At 26.7% G+C, this 16,766-nt stretch overlaps 1 protein-coding gene across 1 annotated transcript in view; it reads left to right on the forward strand.

Moving 5' to 3' along the window:
* The first annotated feature begins 589 nt into the window (after positions 1-589).
* The window catches only part of LOC111687165 (muscarinic acetylcholine receptor DM1), a 158,256-nt gene continuing 142,079 nt past the window's right edge, over positions 590-16,766 (forward strand). The window contains exon 1 of the mRNA XM_046954437.1: positions 590-1,184. The gene's annotated coding sequence lies outside the window, so the exon portion shown is untranslated. The remainder of the gene's footprint in view (positions 1,185-16,766) is intronic.

Below are 16,766 nucleotides of genomic sequence, written 5' to 3' on the forward strand. Positions count from 1 at the left end.
CATTTAAATAAAAAATTCAATCGATTTTGGCATAAAAAACGATAAAGTGGTAACACAGAAATTACAAACAAACAGCTGTTTGCCAAAACAAAAATACAGTTTTATTAAAAAACTGTTTATTTATTACTTTAAAATGTGGAATAATGAAAATAATAGAATTTTAAATAAAAAGAAATTAATTTGGTTTATTTTGCTCGCTTAATTAGTTTAATATTATTTGATTTTCTTATCTTTTGACATTGTTTGTTTTGATTGTTTTTTTCATTGTGAACATAAACTTATGACTTGCTGCAAAGATCTGTTCGCAATCACTGTTACTAAACTTTAGTAGGTACAATATACAACTTGATTGTGAATTGAACAATTGTTTCTTATGCAAAAATTTCATGAATAACAATTATTTTCTGTCTACTCATATATAAAAGCTAAAAAATGTGTACAACATTTTTTAAATGTGAACATTTCCGTACCACCCTGTTCGATTTATGTGTATGTGTATATTTGTGGATGGGTGTATGGTTTTCATCCTTAGAACACATCTTATTTTACATACTCTCTTCAAAATCTCTGATGTGACTTTAGTTGGGAAAGAGATGTGAATCTGTAACGTTATTGTGGTATATAAATTAAATATTAAGCATATTGAAGAAAAAAAATTAAATAAAAAGGATAAAAAACTTTTATCATGTATATACATAAATACTTTTTCAGTTAATTACATTACTTAACCAATCTATTGATATTAAAAATTCATACATCAAACATAATTCCATATAATTGTAAAAACTAAAGGAATTGCAATGTGACGCCCATAACGCGTAAAGTGAAATTTGCTAGTGTTCAAAAATATGTATTCATGATACATACATACATTAATGAAAAAATTATATGTTTTTCTAATTTAATACAGATTTACTTCATTTGACTTAATGCATATAATGTGAAATTAAAAATTTAACTGAAGAATGTTGAATAATATGTATTTGTTATAACAAAAAGGAAATAAGTAATAGAACGACTTCTGTTCATATACATACATTTATCCATAGGATATTCCTCTTTCAGTGACAGAGGTAAAATGTATGTACTTTCCAAAGGCAAGGCATACTTTAGGGAGCGGTATTTTGCGTAAGCTCGCATCATATATGTGCAACGGATTGAGAATTGTTCAGTACAGACAGTATGTAAGTATAACTATTAAATTACAGTGACCATCATTTTTAAACAAAATACTACACAGGAAACATACATTGTACTTTAGGTTTGTTTTTTTTACTAACGTTTAAAGTTAATTTACTAAAATTTAAACATTTTTATGCATACTATGTTTACATATGAAATTATTATAGTTAAATTTATTTCGATAAAAGTGCTTCCAATTCAAAAATTAAAGCACAAAAATAAAACAAAAGGAAAAAACTTACAATTTAGGTTTATTGTTGTGTTTTTAATAAAAGTTTCTCGAACAAGTTATTCAACACTAGTTTTAAATTTCACTCAAAAGACCGATCCAGTTTCAAGCACGGATGCTTATCCTCTAGCGGTTATATTCATAAAAACTTATTTTATGTTTATTAACCAATTACAGCCAAAATTCTCGAAATGCGAAAACTACTTTTACAAAAATTTTTACACTATTGTATTTTGGGAAAACTGAAATCTTGGCATTATTGGATTAGTAGATGAATATTTGACAATATTCTGATTTGCCATCACTATTTTTAGGCAATTTGAAAATACCTGTTGTCAACCAAATAATGGGCAAAATCACTTGATTTCCCTTTTTCATAGTTTGTTGCACTGAACACCAAGAAGTGAAACTGTTACGCTCTTCTCACAGACGAGTTCTGTGTAACTCCAATACATATGTAAAAATGTTACTATCTTTGAAAACTTTGTCGCAAAAAATCGTAGCTTCTTTATTTTGGCATTAAAATTTTGTTATTGAAATTAAAACTGAAAAAAACAATGTTGTCAATTTTCGTATGGTACAAGAAAAAAATATTTCAAATGAATTATTTATTTTTTCAATATTTCTGATTATAAACAACCATACATTATTCTAAAATGTTTATGGATAAATTCTATTGAAAAATAGTTAAAGGAATCCTTTAAATTAAAACTTAAATATGAATAATATAATACTTGTTCGGAGAATAACATTTATTTTGAGAGATTTTTTCGCACAGATTTTTTTATTTTGTTCACAAAATAACAGTTATTTTCAGATTTTTGTTTTTACTTATAAAATAATAATTATTTGTTAAGTTTTATTATTTAACTTAAAAATATAATTTTTTTTTTGAATTTTGTTAATATAATTGAAATGTTTAGTGCATGGTATATATCATTTCAATATGGCTGTACTTTTTATACCCTTCACCGTGAAGAGGGTATATATAAGTTTGTCATTCCGATTGTAATTTCCACAATATAATATTACGACCCTATTAAACATATACATATATATTTATTTATAACTTTATGAAATTATAAATTTTAAAGCCGAAACAATTTTGAAAAGTAGGAAAATGTGTGCTTTTGGTAAATTTTGTACAATTTATTCGGAATTATATATTTTGAATGTATATTTTATTTTCGACATATTAATATCTTGGGTAAAAAACAAAGTCAATTTTAAATTGCATGCATTGATCTATAGATTTAATATTTTAAATCATTTAAAATCCCGGACAACGCCTGGTTGTACCAGGCTAGTAAATACATATATAAATAGTGGTAATAAACATCTGCATGGGTATACTTGTTCTTAAATTCACAGTACTGCATAGTATCAAAATACACGTATACTATTGTGAAAATATTAAACCAGCATGTGTAGGTTCGAACAAATGAGTTACAATCACACACAACTTGCTTAATTTAGAACCAGTGTTGCCACCAAAAAATTTAGAAACTACACTTGATCGACTCCTAAATTACACATTAAAAAAAAAATTACACATGCCCTTTTTTAATTTTTATTTAAACATAAAAAACAATGAAACAAAAATAAATCATATACATATTTTTCTATACGAATATTTAAATAATTATAATTAATTCATTTATAAACAAAATATAAAATTAGATAATAAAAATATCTCTATATATAAATATATAGTTATAACTGCGATCATTATTTCCAATTCTTTTTGATAATTGCTTGACTAGGTTTATAGTTTTCTTTACCCTTTCTTAAAATTCCTTCATTAGTAAAAAAATTATGCAATTCTTTCAGAAGAAGTTTTGCAATTTTTTCAAATTACTAAAAATTCTTTCAGCAGAAGCATTTGAAAAAGGTAATATTAAAATAAACTGAAATACTTTTTGTAGATTGGGAAACAAACATTCTTCTAACAAATTTTTTTAATTTAAAAACTTTAGGCCAGTAACTTCTCTGGTTCTAGACTTGCATTAAGTTAAAATTTTTCAAAGTCTAATAGAGCATGCTGTCGCCATTTATTATAAAGTTGTTGTAAATCTGTGTCGAATGACGGAAATTTTTTAAATAGGGATAATGTCTTTGGTTCAAAAGACTATGCAAATTTTGGATTAACAATATCTACAATAGAATAAATTTGATCACTAAAATCAAATCTTGATTTTATTTGACGAATTGTCTCCATGTAAAATTCTCTACAATCTTGAAGAAAGATTGTTTTTTCTGATGCAGATATCTGAGTTAAAGATTCATATGCAGCAACTCCAATATAAATATCATTTATGTTTGAAAAAAAGGTTTTCATCTGATTCGTTGATTTGCCATACGCTTTTTGACTTCAAAACATCCATTTTTATATAATTTGAAGAATATATTTGCAATATATTAAAAACTTCACTTTTCATTTTATATAAAATTGGCTTTTCTGATTAAAAAAGGACATTAAGAGAAACTAGAATACCTAAAGCATATGACAATCATTTCAGATTTATTTAGCCAATCAGATTGGAATCTGAAGTCATTTCTTTCAGTCATCCCTAAAATATATTATTATTTAACTAGATCTAAAAAACAACGTAACTTTTACATACTTGAAACAAAATTACCACTAGAAATTAGTTTATGTTAAATTTGATTATTTCTTATTTCTTGTTTCGTTATTTTTGAATATAAAAATATGTATATGTACCATTTACATGTATGTATGTGAATCACTTTTTTTAACAACCGGCTTTCAACAAATTTCAAAAAATCGCATATATTAAAAAAGGACGGACACTTTTTGCTTAAGTGTTTCAAAGGGAAAATAATTTCTATGTATGTGTGTTGATCGTTTTGTTTTAATAAAAAACACTGACTTATTATTCAAACAAGTGTGCAAACTGTTGCATATGCCAGAAAAGGACAGACAATTTACACATGAGATCAATTACACATGGGCTAAACATGGAAATAAAAATTACACACAATATGTGTAATTACACATGAAGTGGCAATACTGTTTAGCGTTGCGCGTTCATATTGTTCTAATTACGAAGATTTTCGGTAATTCACACGTATAACAGACATTCACACACATAACCCGATCGTAAATAAAACTCATTGCAAGAGCGTAAAAAATACAGAAATTGCAAACAAAATATGTAAAAACAACAATATCATTTTCAAACAAGAGAGTAACTTACAAAAAACTCATACACTCCAAAAACTTTTCAGGAATGCATAATAGTAGAAATACATAAAAACGACATTTTTAATATTTTTTTTTAAATATTTTATATAAAAAATCTAATCTTTGTGAAGAAATTAACATTTTTCTTTTCTTTGTATATGTTTTATCTGTAAAATTTGCCATTTTACTTGTTATAAAAATTAGGAAATATTTTTTCTAAGTGTTTTTTTGCATTTTCTCACCACTACAATAACAGTTACTCTTTCTGCGCTTGCCCTTCAAACATTTAAAAGAGAAAACTATTGCGCATCACCCCAGACGCCACGTCAGAAACACTTCTGGACGATTGTCAGACGAGAACGCACATTTTACAAAAACAAAATACATTGATTTCGAATTTTTGTCTTCTAGAAATATACTTTTAAGTTACTTCCGGATGATAGTTAGAAGAGTGCATCCATTTTGCTTAAACAAAAAACCAAGTCTGTTGAATTTTTTTCATCTGGAAGTATACGGTTTAGTGACTTCTGCATGAAAGTTGGGTGAGAACACACATTTTACAATAACAAAATACATTGTTTCCTAATTTGTATTTTCTTGATTTGTATGTTTATGTCACTTCTGGAAGACAGTTTGAAGAGTGTTCACATTAATGTTGTATTTTATTCATCTGGAAGTGTGGATTGTAGTCACTTCTGTACAATTGTCAGACGAGAGCACACATTTTACAAAAACAAAATACATTGATTTCTAGTTTTCGCCGTCTGGAAGTATACTTTTAGGTTACTTCCGAATGATAGTAAGAAGAGTACAAAAACAAAAAAATATAAATACTCCATTTTTTAGCGTGAACGCGAAAAAAATAAAAATAAATAATGCAGAAATTTTTTAGTTTAGTGATGTTTTGTGTTTTGTTCAGTCATGTTCAGTTTTAATTATTCATCGTAAAACTTAAATGAGTTATTGAATTTAATGTTCATAGAAAAAATAGTGTAAATCTTAAGTAATAAAAAACAATATGACAGTGTTGTGTTAAAAATCAACTGTTAATAAACATTTAAGAAGGTTTTCTTAATTGGCGAAGTGTATTAAATATATACCAAAAAGTATAAGGAAGGATTATATAAATAAAATTAAAAAGTAAGTTGTCATATTAAAATACTATTATGTTAACAACTCTTAACGGCTTCCATTTCCATTATTTTTAAAAAACTCTAATATGTTTAATTAAAAATGTTTTTATATTAAATTTCGACTCTCTCTTAATTCGTTTAGGAGGTATAAGAATTTAAAAACTTTTTCAAGTTGTACATTTCGACTTTCATTTGATGAACATTGCATTTTTAACATATTTAGATTTATTTGAGTTAAATCTTAACTTTCAATATTTTTAAAACTATTTACGCGTTTAGGTCTGGAATCATTATATTGAAATTAATACTACTGTTTTATACATAAATTATTTTTTGACTTGGGTCACTCGACAAGAAATTTCCCATATAAGATATTTAATATTGAAATCAGATAGTTTTAAACCCACCTTTTTTTAAATAAATACAATTTTATTAATTTTCATATAGCTTTGGATTTAATTATTCTAATTGTAGGTACTTTTTTAGTTATTAACACCAGGTCTTTCTATGACCTATCATATGATACTAATAGCATGCCGTTCCCAAGATGTTGAACCTAAGTATTAGAAGAGAGCAAACAAAAAATTGTATTGCAATATTAGTGTCAAAAGCAATATCCCGTTTAGGGTCGTTAAGGTGTTTCTATCGTTAGTGACTGTAAATAATTTTAAAAATAATCCATGACATAGTAATTTCAGATCTTTATAGACGGTTTAATTCCAAGTTATTGAAAAAATGTTCATGAAAGGTAATGTTTTTATTAATTCAAAACAATAAATAAATAAATTTATTAATTTTTAATTATTTTATTTTTAGAAAGCAGTAGCTAATATTGTACCCCCTATTAAAATACTTCTAACCGAATTAAAATATAAAAAAGGGATCTGGTAAGTTATATATGTCTTATTTCATCACATGGTTCCATTAAAAATGTCGATTATTTGCAGAAAATGTAAAAAATGGATCTGACCGTTTAAACTTTGGTGGTAAATGTATTGGACATGAGAGAATCCTATTTTTATTGCTTCCTAAAGTATAACTGGTAATTTCAATAAATACAAAAGTATGTATATTCAATATTAATTATAAGATTATTTTGGTTTATTTCGTTGAAGGATTAATGCGTTCCATAATATAACTCTTACAAATTGATGGATTAATCATTATTTTGATGAAGAACTACAAAAATATTTTAGAGTCCAGCGTTTTACAATTTTTGGAAGTATACCAGTCAGCAGTTGGAATATTAATACAGATTCACTGAAAATTATCTTATTATAAGGTAATAATTCTAAATTTTTTGATACATATGTACTCTGTATGGAAAGCAAAAACGTGTTTTTGTTACCCCTCCCAAAATTTAGCTTGCTTTGTTTTATGATGATTCCCAAAATATTTTAAGTGACCGCTGGACCAAATTAAAAAAAGGTATTTTGGAATTATTTTTTTTTTTAATTTTTGTTTGTTTTGAAACAAAATATCCAATACGGGGTATCGTTTAAAAGGTATTTTAAAGTCGCGTCCAATGATGTATTAATCATAAATAACCGTTTGCTTATAATTGTGATATTCCAAAATATTTAAAATTGTTAGGTTTTTACTAAGAAAAATGAAGTATATGCACAATTTTGCAAATTTTGCGCACCACTAGACTTGGCTTATATATTGTTTAAAAAATGCTGTATAATTTAAAACAAAATAACTAAAAAGGGACTTTTTTGTAACCGGTTCAGCTCACGAACGGCCATCGATAGACTAGAAATATTTTGGGAACCATTATAAAACATAACAAAGATTTTTTGAAGCTGGATAAAATATTGAATTTAACATGAAGAATCGTGTTCCCATACGATATTTTCTTTAAAACTGTCCAGCTCACGAATGGACAACACTTAACCGAAAATATTTTGGGTAACATCATATTACATAACAGCGAATATTATGAGGGGGGTAACTCAAGCACCATTTTTTGTGAGTCGGTCTAATGTACATATATTTTTTTTTTTTAGATTAGTTGTTAAATCAATTATATTTTCTACTGTTTTAATTTCAATTAATTCAATAAAAACTATAAAATTTCATTTTATTTATATTTATTTTTATAGATTTTATTTCGGTGAATATTCAAATAAAAGAAAAGAAAACTCATCTTCTAGAAGACGAGAATACTCATCTTCAAGAAGAAGAGAATATTCTTCTTCTAGAAGAAGAGAAAATTCATCTTCTAGAAGAAGAGATAACTCATCTTCTAGAAGATAAGATAGGAACACTTCTAGAGGATACTAGGTAGTCACTTCAAGAAGTGACTTCCTAGTCACATCTAGAAGAGTCTTTGGCAATACCTTACTTCCAAGAGTCATCTAGAAGTTTCTTCTGCGGGTCTTCCAAGTTACTCTTAGACGTTCCCCAGCTCGGCATCAGTTCCTCCCGACTGGTGACAAGAATTCTTATACTTCCGCAACATCGCTGGCGAGCTTTTAGCACGTTTGGAAGTTTTACACGGGTAACTTCCGCAATAGAAAATGTTTGTAGGGTGGCTGCTTTGAAGCAACTAAATAAAATGTTTGTATTTTTTACGCCCTTGTTAAAAGGTTTGTTTACGATCGTGTTGTGTAGCGAAGTACTATAGTTACAAAGCATAAAGGCTGTTTGTCAGTGTTGCCAGAACTCCCATAGAATAAAGTGCATAATAACTCTCAAAAAAGTGCAAATTCACTGAAAAAGTGCTATATTCATATCAAGTTTTTAAAAGTTCATTAAGCCATGTCTACCCGTCTGTGCGCTGGCTGTCCAGGTATAATGTACAGGTCGAAATTTTTTGCATAATTCAACGTGATGTTTTATATGAAAAATGCAAAAGACTATTTCAAATTGATCCATGATTTGACCCTGCCTATAAAATATCCCTTTACAAAATCAATAAGGGGTAATTTCAAAAAATTTCAAACAAAAAAGTAGAATTTTGAACATGACCCTCTCCGATTTCGATTAAATTTGATACATGTTTTTTGTTTTTTTTTTTTTGATTTTTTTCAACAAGCATTAAATGTAACATCGTGTATTTACTAAACTGTTTATCCGATTTTAATCGTTTTAGTTCCCAATTAAAGCCTTTGTCTTGTAGTTTCATAATATTCAAGATATTTAAAAATTAGATTTTTTTATTAAAAATTGATTTACTTGAGATTCCCTCATTCCCCTGAAATTGGTATATTTATTGAAAACATTATAAGCAATTTTGATTAAATCTAAACTAAAGAAAATATAAGGTGCTTTTTTGAGATATCCTTGACTAAGACGTTGTGTGATGTCTTGATTCATACCTTAAAACAGAAATATTTTAGAAAATATACGATGTCAAATTTAATATTGTTGAAAAAAATCTTAAAATATTTAAACTTTGAACCTTAATAAAATCTAAACTGTAATGAATTTGGAAATTTTGGTGAACTTTAAAATTTGTATTGATACAAAGAATGTTTGTACCAAGTTTTATCAAATTCGGAAAGGGTAAGGTACAAAACCTGTTCGAAAATTGTTTAATGCCATTTATACATATACAGTGGTTGACAAAACAATGGAAACTTTTTTAAATATTTAAGAAATGGTTGAAATTCTAAACTAATTATTGATATACATATTATTAATTTTTATTAATATACATATATTTACCAAAATTAACAAAAAAAAAAAAAAAACAAAAACATAATTAATTAAATTCAGGAAAAAGGAAACCAAATAACTGTTATTTATTATTATGGTACTGACAAAACATTGGAAACTTTTAAACTTTTACAGAAAAGAAGACTTACTAAAAAAATATTCAAAATAACGGTATAAAAAGCATCGTTGTTTACTATTATTTCAAATTATTCGTCATTTTGATAATTTTTTTTTAATTTTCTTGCAAAACTAATTTTTTATGTCATTATTTAAAACTTCTAGATTTCCGGTTTAAAAAGAAAAATAAGAAGCGATTTTAATACTTATTTAAATATTTTGCCTAATATTTGTTGATCTGTGATTAATATTTAATAAATAAATCAACACTTTCAAAAATATTAAAAAATTTGATAAGAAATATTCAGGGAAAATTCAACATATGGGTTGAAGACCTCCTAAAACTGCTCTAGTACAGGATAATTTAATGACAATAGAATTCGAAGAATTCCAAAAAAGTACTCTTCTAGGATAGTTATTAATAAAAAGTTCGAAAAAGGTACTCCTATTTTTAATCACATAGAAAATTAGACTGGCCTTGGTTGTAGTCGCCCTGTGGGAAAACATCTTAGTTTTAGAAAGAATCATTCTATTTGTCTACTCATTGCCAAAGATAACATAAATAGGTCGAATTAATATGAAAAAATATCCTTTTAATGGACTTGTCCAAATTTAGTTAGAACATTTAGTTTTAGGACATTTGTGAGGTGGCCAAAGGGGAAAGATACTGGACCCGAAGAGTATTAAGTTTAGAAGTGGCAAAATTATAGTATAGAACAATTTTTTAGGGCAAGGTATTGATCGAATTCAATTATAAGAAGATACTATGTATAGTATAAGGTAGAGATCTATGAATCTAAAAGCCAGTTTAGGAGTTGCAATCGAGTGGCTAGACCTAAAAATTATACCTCTATTAAAGAGGCCTACCTCTTCAACCCCTGAGAAAATCTATGGAAAACAGTAGTTCCAAGATATGGACTCAAAAAATGTCCTTTTAGGCCGAATTGGAAGGACGATTTTTAGGATGCGGATATAAGGGAATAGCTAAATTTTTCAAATGATTTTTTTATCCAATTATTGTTTCAATGCATCTCCAATGTCGTGCAGCAATACAAAGTAAAATATACAGAACTATATTCTGAGTTTCTGACAATTTCCGACCAATTTTGTTAAGATAATACCAAAATTTCCATTGTTTTGACAGTAACAGAAAACCAAATACTTTAATTTTGTTTTATTTTTTTTAAACTGAATTAATTATATTCATGAAATGTTACTAATTTGGGTATATAAGGTTATATACAAATAAAATTCTAAAAAAAAATTCATTAAAATTTTTTAGTTTTGAGTCCTCTTGTGAAAATTTAGAAAAAGTTTCCATTGTTTTGTTACACATTATATATAAAACAACTAATAACACAAGGTAACAACGATTTTGTTTAGGATATAAAACCTATATGGTTTTCTTTGTTTAGGACGTCTAAGACCAAAAAAAGTATTTAAATAATCTAGGATGTCAAATCTTTTAATTAATTTAATTAATTAAAAATGCTAAAAAAGTGTTCGGAGGAAAAAAATTAATAAAATTAAATTATAGTTTAAGTTATTTTTTATATAAACAATTTTATGGTTCTTATTCACAACAGCAGATGTATTCTTATCGCAAAAATATTGTATATTCAGTTGAAATAATCTTGGTGAATAGATGTCAGGTTTATTACTTACACTTCAAAGAGCTTTTAGGAAACAATATAAATGTTGATGTAACAAATGAATTATGAGGGTTATATTCAAATATGCAAGTTTGTAATTCTGGAATAAATTATGAATATTTTCGAAATTAAAAAAAATAACTAAAATAAATTTCAAAAATTTGGTAAGAATAAAGAGAACTAGTTATATTGAATCTTTTTTTCTGAGTTGATTGATAGGTTCCCAAAAGTAGCACAAGCACCCCAAAATCGGTACTCATTTTCTCCAAATTTAACAGCACTCCTGAAGGATGATGCAAAATTAAATATAACTTTAATAAATTTAATAGAATCTTAAATGTCTCTATCAAATTCCATAAGAATCGGTCTATGTTATATCCAAGCGTCCATAATAATTTGTTTAAAATCATGTGCAGCGATGAATTTCTTTGAATCAAGTTTGCCTCTTTCAGAAAATTAATTTATTCCTAATAAATTATTAAAATATATTAGTATTATTATACATTCGAAAAAATGATTTGTTTTAAAACATCCTTCATAGCGTTCGGTCCGCGATCCAAACTATTAATATCGTATTCCGAAAATAAAACCTATACACGATAATAAAATTTAAGCATAAATCTAATAAATGAGCAAATCTTGGTAAAACGTGATGTGTTGGTGCGTATGTAAGATTCGGCATTCCCGAACTTTTACCTGTTTATACATTTTTATTTTATTGTATATTTTATATATTAATGCAGTCACTTCATTGTAGTGACAGCAAATTTTTTAACAAAACAACGCTCTTTTAGCTTATTTTTTCAAATATTTTTCACAATTATTTCACAATAATATTTAAAATAATTCACTTCTTAATTTAATTTACAGTGTAAATTATAAATTACAATAAACATATGCAAAAAAATTTTTGAAAATTTCTTAAAATTTCACAAAACATCTCAAAACTAAATTTTTGCAGTTCTCTAGACAAATTAAACTTTAAAGTTCTTTAATTATAAAAAGTGCAAAATAGAAGAAAAATGCCAAAAATGCACTTTTAATGCTAAAAATTTCTAGCAAAAGACGAAAAAGTGCTAAAAAGCATCTAGCAATTTTTTCTAAAAAAATAAGTGCAGCCGACGAGAAAAAAGTGCTAGAATTACACTTTTAAAAATATTTCCTAATTTATATAACAAGTAAAATGGTAAATTTTACAGATAAAACATATACAAAGAAAAGAAAAATGTCAATTTCTTCACAAAGATTAGATTTTTTTATATAAAATGTTTAAAAAAAAGTATTAAAAATGTCGCTTTTATGTATTTTTACTATTATGCATTCCTGATAAGATTTTGGAGTGCATGAGTTTTTTGTAAGTTACTCTCTTGTTTGAAAATGATGTTGTTTTTACATATTTTGTTTGCAATTTCTGTATTTTTTACGCTCTTACAATGAGTTTTATTTACGATAGGGTTATGTACGTGTGAATTGCCGAAAATCTTCGTAATTAAGTACCAATTATAGAATGGAGAAAAATTAATAAAGAGTACAGTCATATTGAAATGATATATGCAATGTACTAAACATTTCAATTTTCTCTTATATTATCAAAATTCAAAAAATTATATTCTATTTTATAAGTTAAATAGTAAAATTCAACAAATAACTATTATTTTCTAACTGAAAAATAAAAATCTGAAAATAACTGTTATTTTGTGAACAAGATTTAAAAATCACATAATAACTTTTATTTTCTAAGCGAAAAATAAAACTCAGAAAAAAATAAATAATATTTAATAATTATTTATTGAGTTTTAAACCCATTATATATCCCAACCATCTTAAAATCAATAAATTTAAATTATTTGTTGCAAAATGTATCTTATTATAGGTTAATTTAAAATAAAATTTATAAATAAAAAACTTTTAAATTTTGGAAATGCGATTTTTGGGCTGTACTCGGATGGGTACAACGGGACATATGGGTATAAATACAAATAAATAAAAAATATTGAAAGCAATTTTTGTTATTATTTTTTAATATTTTGGTACTTTCCTACATAAGAATTATAATCAATTAGTATTGAGAATTTTTCTATTAGAGTTACTATGAAATGTATTGAAATTCTCCGTGAATTGCCGTATACTGTACACTTTATTGATATTTGTGCTAAAATAAATTAATTAAAATTCATCAAATGAGATGTATTCTTCACTGGCACTACTGTCATACAATTCCCATTCACCGAAAATGTCTGCTAGATCCTCCAGTAATTAAATGTATTTAGCAAATCCTTTTTGTCTCTTTCCTGGCATATTTTGAAAAATAATGAAAAAACTTAAATGTGAACTAATTTTATTATAAAGATAATCAGAACATAAATATCCTTAACAGATAATTAAAAATATATCTATATAATTAATAGGCAAGGCGATTATTTATGACCCCTTTTACTCCTACCGTATACAGCCGATATTACCAAGAAATATGTCATTTTAAAGGGTTTTGTTCTTAGATGTGCACAATATACATATATGTATATAAGTAAGATTGGTTAAGATTTGTGGCAGTAATAATAATGAATACGATGATTTTCGGCAGTTTACATGTATACAGCACGATCGCATACGAACTTCTCAAGAAGAGCGTTAAAAATACAAATATTTTATTTAGTTGCTTGGCAGCATTCAACAAAGTAGTTTGATATCGCTTTGTTTCAGAAATTGAAAACGCAATTTGAAACAAAAGAGAATAATTTACAAAAACAAGATACACCCTAATTAAATTCTAGAATGCATAACGATGAATGTAAATAAGATCGTTCTTATTTTATACATTTTTTTGTACATTTTAATTTGAAATGTTCTTTCTATGTGAAGAATGGATCATTCTTATTGATTATATTTTGTTTATAAATATTCCAAATTTATAGTAGCGCAATATAATCTTCAAAATTGAAAATAGACAAATATTTTTTTCAGTGCAATTTCATTGTAAAAATACCAATAGTGTGTGTGTAGTGGTGATTTTTTATCTGCCTCTCTATACGCCGGTGTATGCTTTGAAATTGTTACTAATACATAGAAACAAAAGTCACACGTACGTATGCTTGAACTAAAAAAAAAAAAATGTTACAAAAAGAGAGGAGAGTACACTATATATGTATCTGATGGTGTTTTGTTTTTGTATTTTACAGTTATAGTTTTAACATGCATATTTGTATAATCTGAATTATTAATTTCATTTAATGAAATTATTAATTTCATTTACATTAAAGACAAATTTTTAATTATTTTTTAACAAAATCCTAATGGCCAGATCTGTTTACCTTATTTTTCAGTAAAATTCTAATACATTCAATGAATGAAAGAGTTTGACTTAAAATGGCAATGCAAAAAATAAAAAAAATAAAAAATCTATGTTGACAAAAATAATTATTTAAAATTTACGTTATGTTTTTATGGTTCTATAATTTACTCTTTGGATACTATAATAATATTCCAAAAGTAAAATTTTACAACAAACTCAGTAATATGAATAATCTAGCATTACGAAACCGGTTCTTTTTATACCCTTCACCTTCGTGAGAAGGGTATATATAAGTTTATCATTCCGTTTGTAATTTCTATAATATAATTTTCTGACCCTATAAAGTATATATATTCTGGATCCTTATAGATAGCGGAGTCGATTTAGCCATGTCCGTTTGTCCGTCTGTCTGTCTATGTGTATGTTGAAATCAGTTTGCAGAAGACCCCAGTTATCTGCGGGATCCGAATTTTCAATAATTCTATTGGAAATACGATCGAATAGAACGATATTTAAAATCAGTCCAATCGGTCTATAAATAACGAAGATATGAGTAAAAATCCGAGACCACCTCTGAAAATTTCATGAAAAATTTAAATTTTTCGTGCATGCTTGTACAAAACAATAAACAAACAAAAACAAAACACAGTATCAAACAGTAAATTTTTTGTTATTGTGGTTTCTTGTTTATAAACACAAATGAAAGAATGAATATGACTTTACGTTACGTTGTTATTGGCTAGAAACATGAAATTAAGTACGTAGAGACCGGATTAGACGAGAACACATTAAAGAGGACTTTTTGGTACTTTTTCGTTTTACAAATGGTACTTTTTAAATTTTCTATAATATTGAACCTAGAAACATGAAATTTAGAATGTAGGGCCTTGAATAGGTATGAACCTATAAAAAGGGACTTTTTAGTACTTTTTCGTTCTACAAAAGGTACTTTTTATACCCACCATAAAAAAAGATGGGGGGTATATTGTTTTTGTCATTCCGTTTGTAACACATTGAAATATTCGTCTAAGACCCATAAAAGTATATATATTCTGGGTCCTTATTAGATTCTAAGACGATCTAGCCATGTCCGTCCGTCTGTCTGTTGAAAACGCGATAGAGTCCAAACGGAAGTAGCTAGCGAGCTGAAATTTTGCTCAGATACTTATAGTTGATGCCCATTAAAAATGGGCATCAACTCTAAGTATCTGAGCAAAATGGACCGATATTGCCCATTGAAAATGGACAATATCGGTCCACGATTTCGCCTAGCCCCCATATAAGGCCCCCTTTAGAAAATGACATTATCGCCCATAACTGACAAACAAAAGCATCAATAGCGGTGTAATTCGGCACAAACATGTTTTATGAGGACATAAATCTCTCCGTATAATTCTATAAGGATCGGTCCATAATTGACCCTACCCCCCATATAAAGTCCCCTTCAGAAAATTATTTTATTGCTCATAACTGGATAAGACAATCATCAATAGCGGTGAAATTCGGCACAAACATGTTTTATGGGAACGTTAATCACTTCGTAGAATTTTATAAGGATCGGTTCATAATTGACCCTACCCCCAAATATAGTCCCCTTAGGTCTTGTTTGTTTTAAATAAACCTTTTCTTTGTATTTTTGATTTTGTTTTATTTAACTTTGTTTATTTTACAATGTTTTGTTTCTTGTATTTTGTGTATTTTTTAACAATTGTTTTCTTTATTTTTGTTCTTTAATCTTTAATTCCTTAATTTATGTTTGTTCCAAAGGGTCACATTTTTTGTTATTGTTTAATGTAAAAGTCGTGGCTTCCGGTAGGTTAGTGTTCTAGTTTGGTAAACCGGAGGTGGTGGGTTCGATTCCCACCTGTGGCACTGGTTATGGAGCGCATAACAGGCCCGATAGAGGCTTGGTGTATTTCTTCTAACTAACTAACTAACTAACTTTTTATTTTAAATATTTTTATCATATAAATATCTTTTTTGTTGAAAATAAATTTTCATTTGTTGAAAAAAAGATCAAAATAATTTTTATTTCCAAATATAAATATCCCTCATGATGAAAAACGAAAATTTTCTATTAATATAAATATCAAAAAAATTTTTTTTTTTTCAATAATTTTCTTTTTCAATCATTTGTTTTAAATTAAAAAATTTCAATAGTTTTATATGAACATGAATATGTATTTGTTTTCACTTAGAAAAATTTCACAGATTTTATATGTTGTGTATATAATTTAAATAAAAGTTTTGCAAACATTGAGATTACTCCTCAAAAGACAAGGACTGTCCCAAA

This window comes from Lucilia cuprina, chromosome 6 (assembly GCF_022045245.1).
Source record: "Lucilia cuprina isolate Lc7/37 chromosome 6, ASM2204524v1, whole genome shotgun sequence".
NCBI lineage: Eukaryota > Metazoa > Arthropoda > Insecta > Diptera > Calliphoridae > Lucilia > Lucilia cuprina.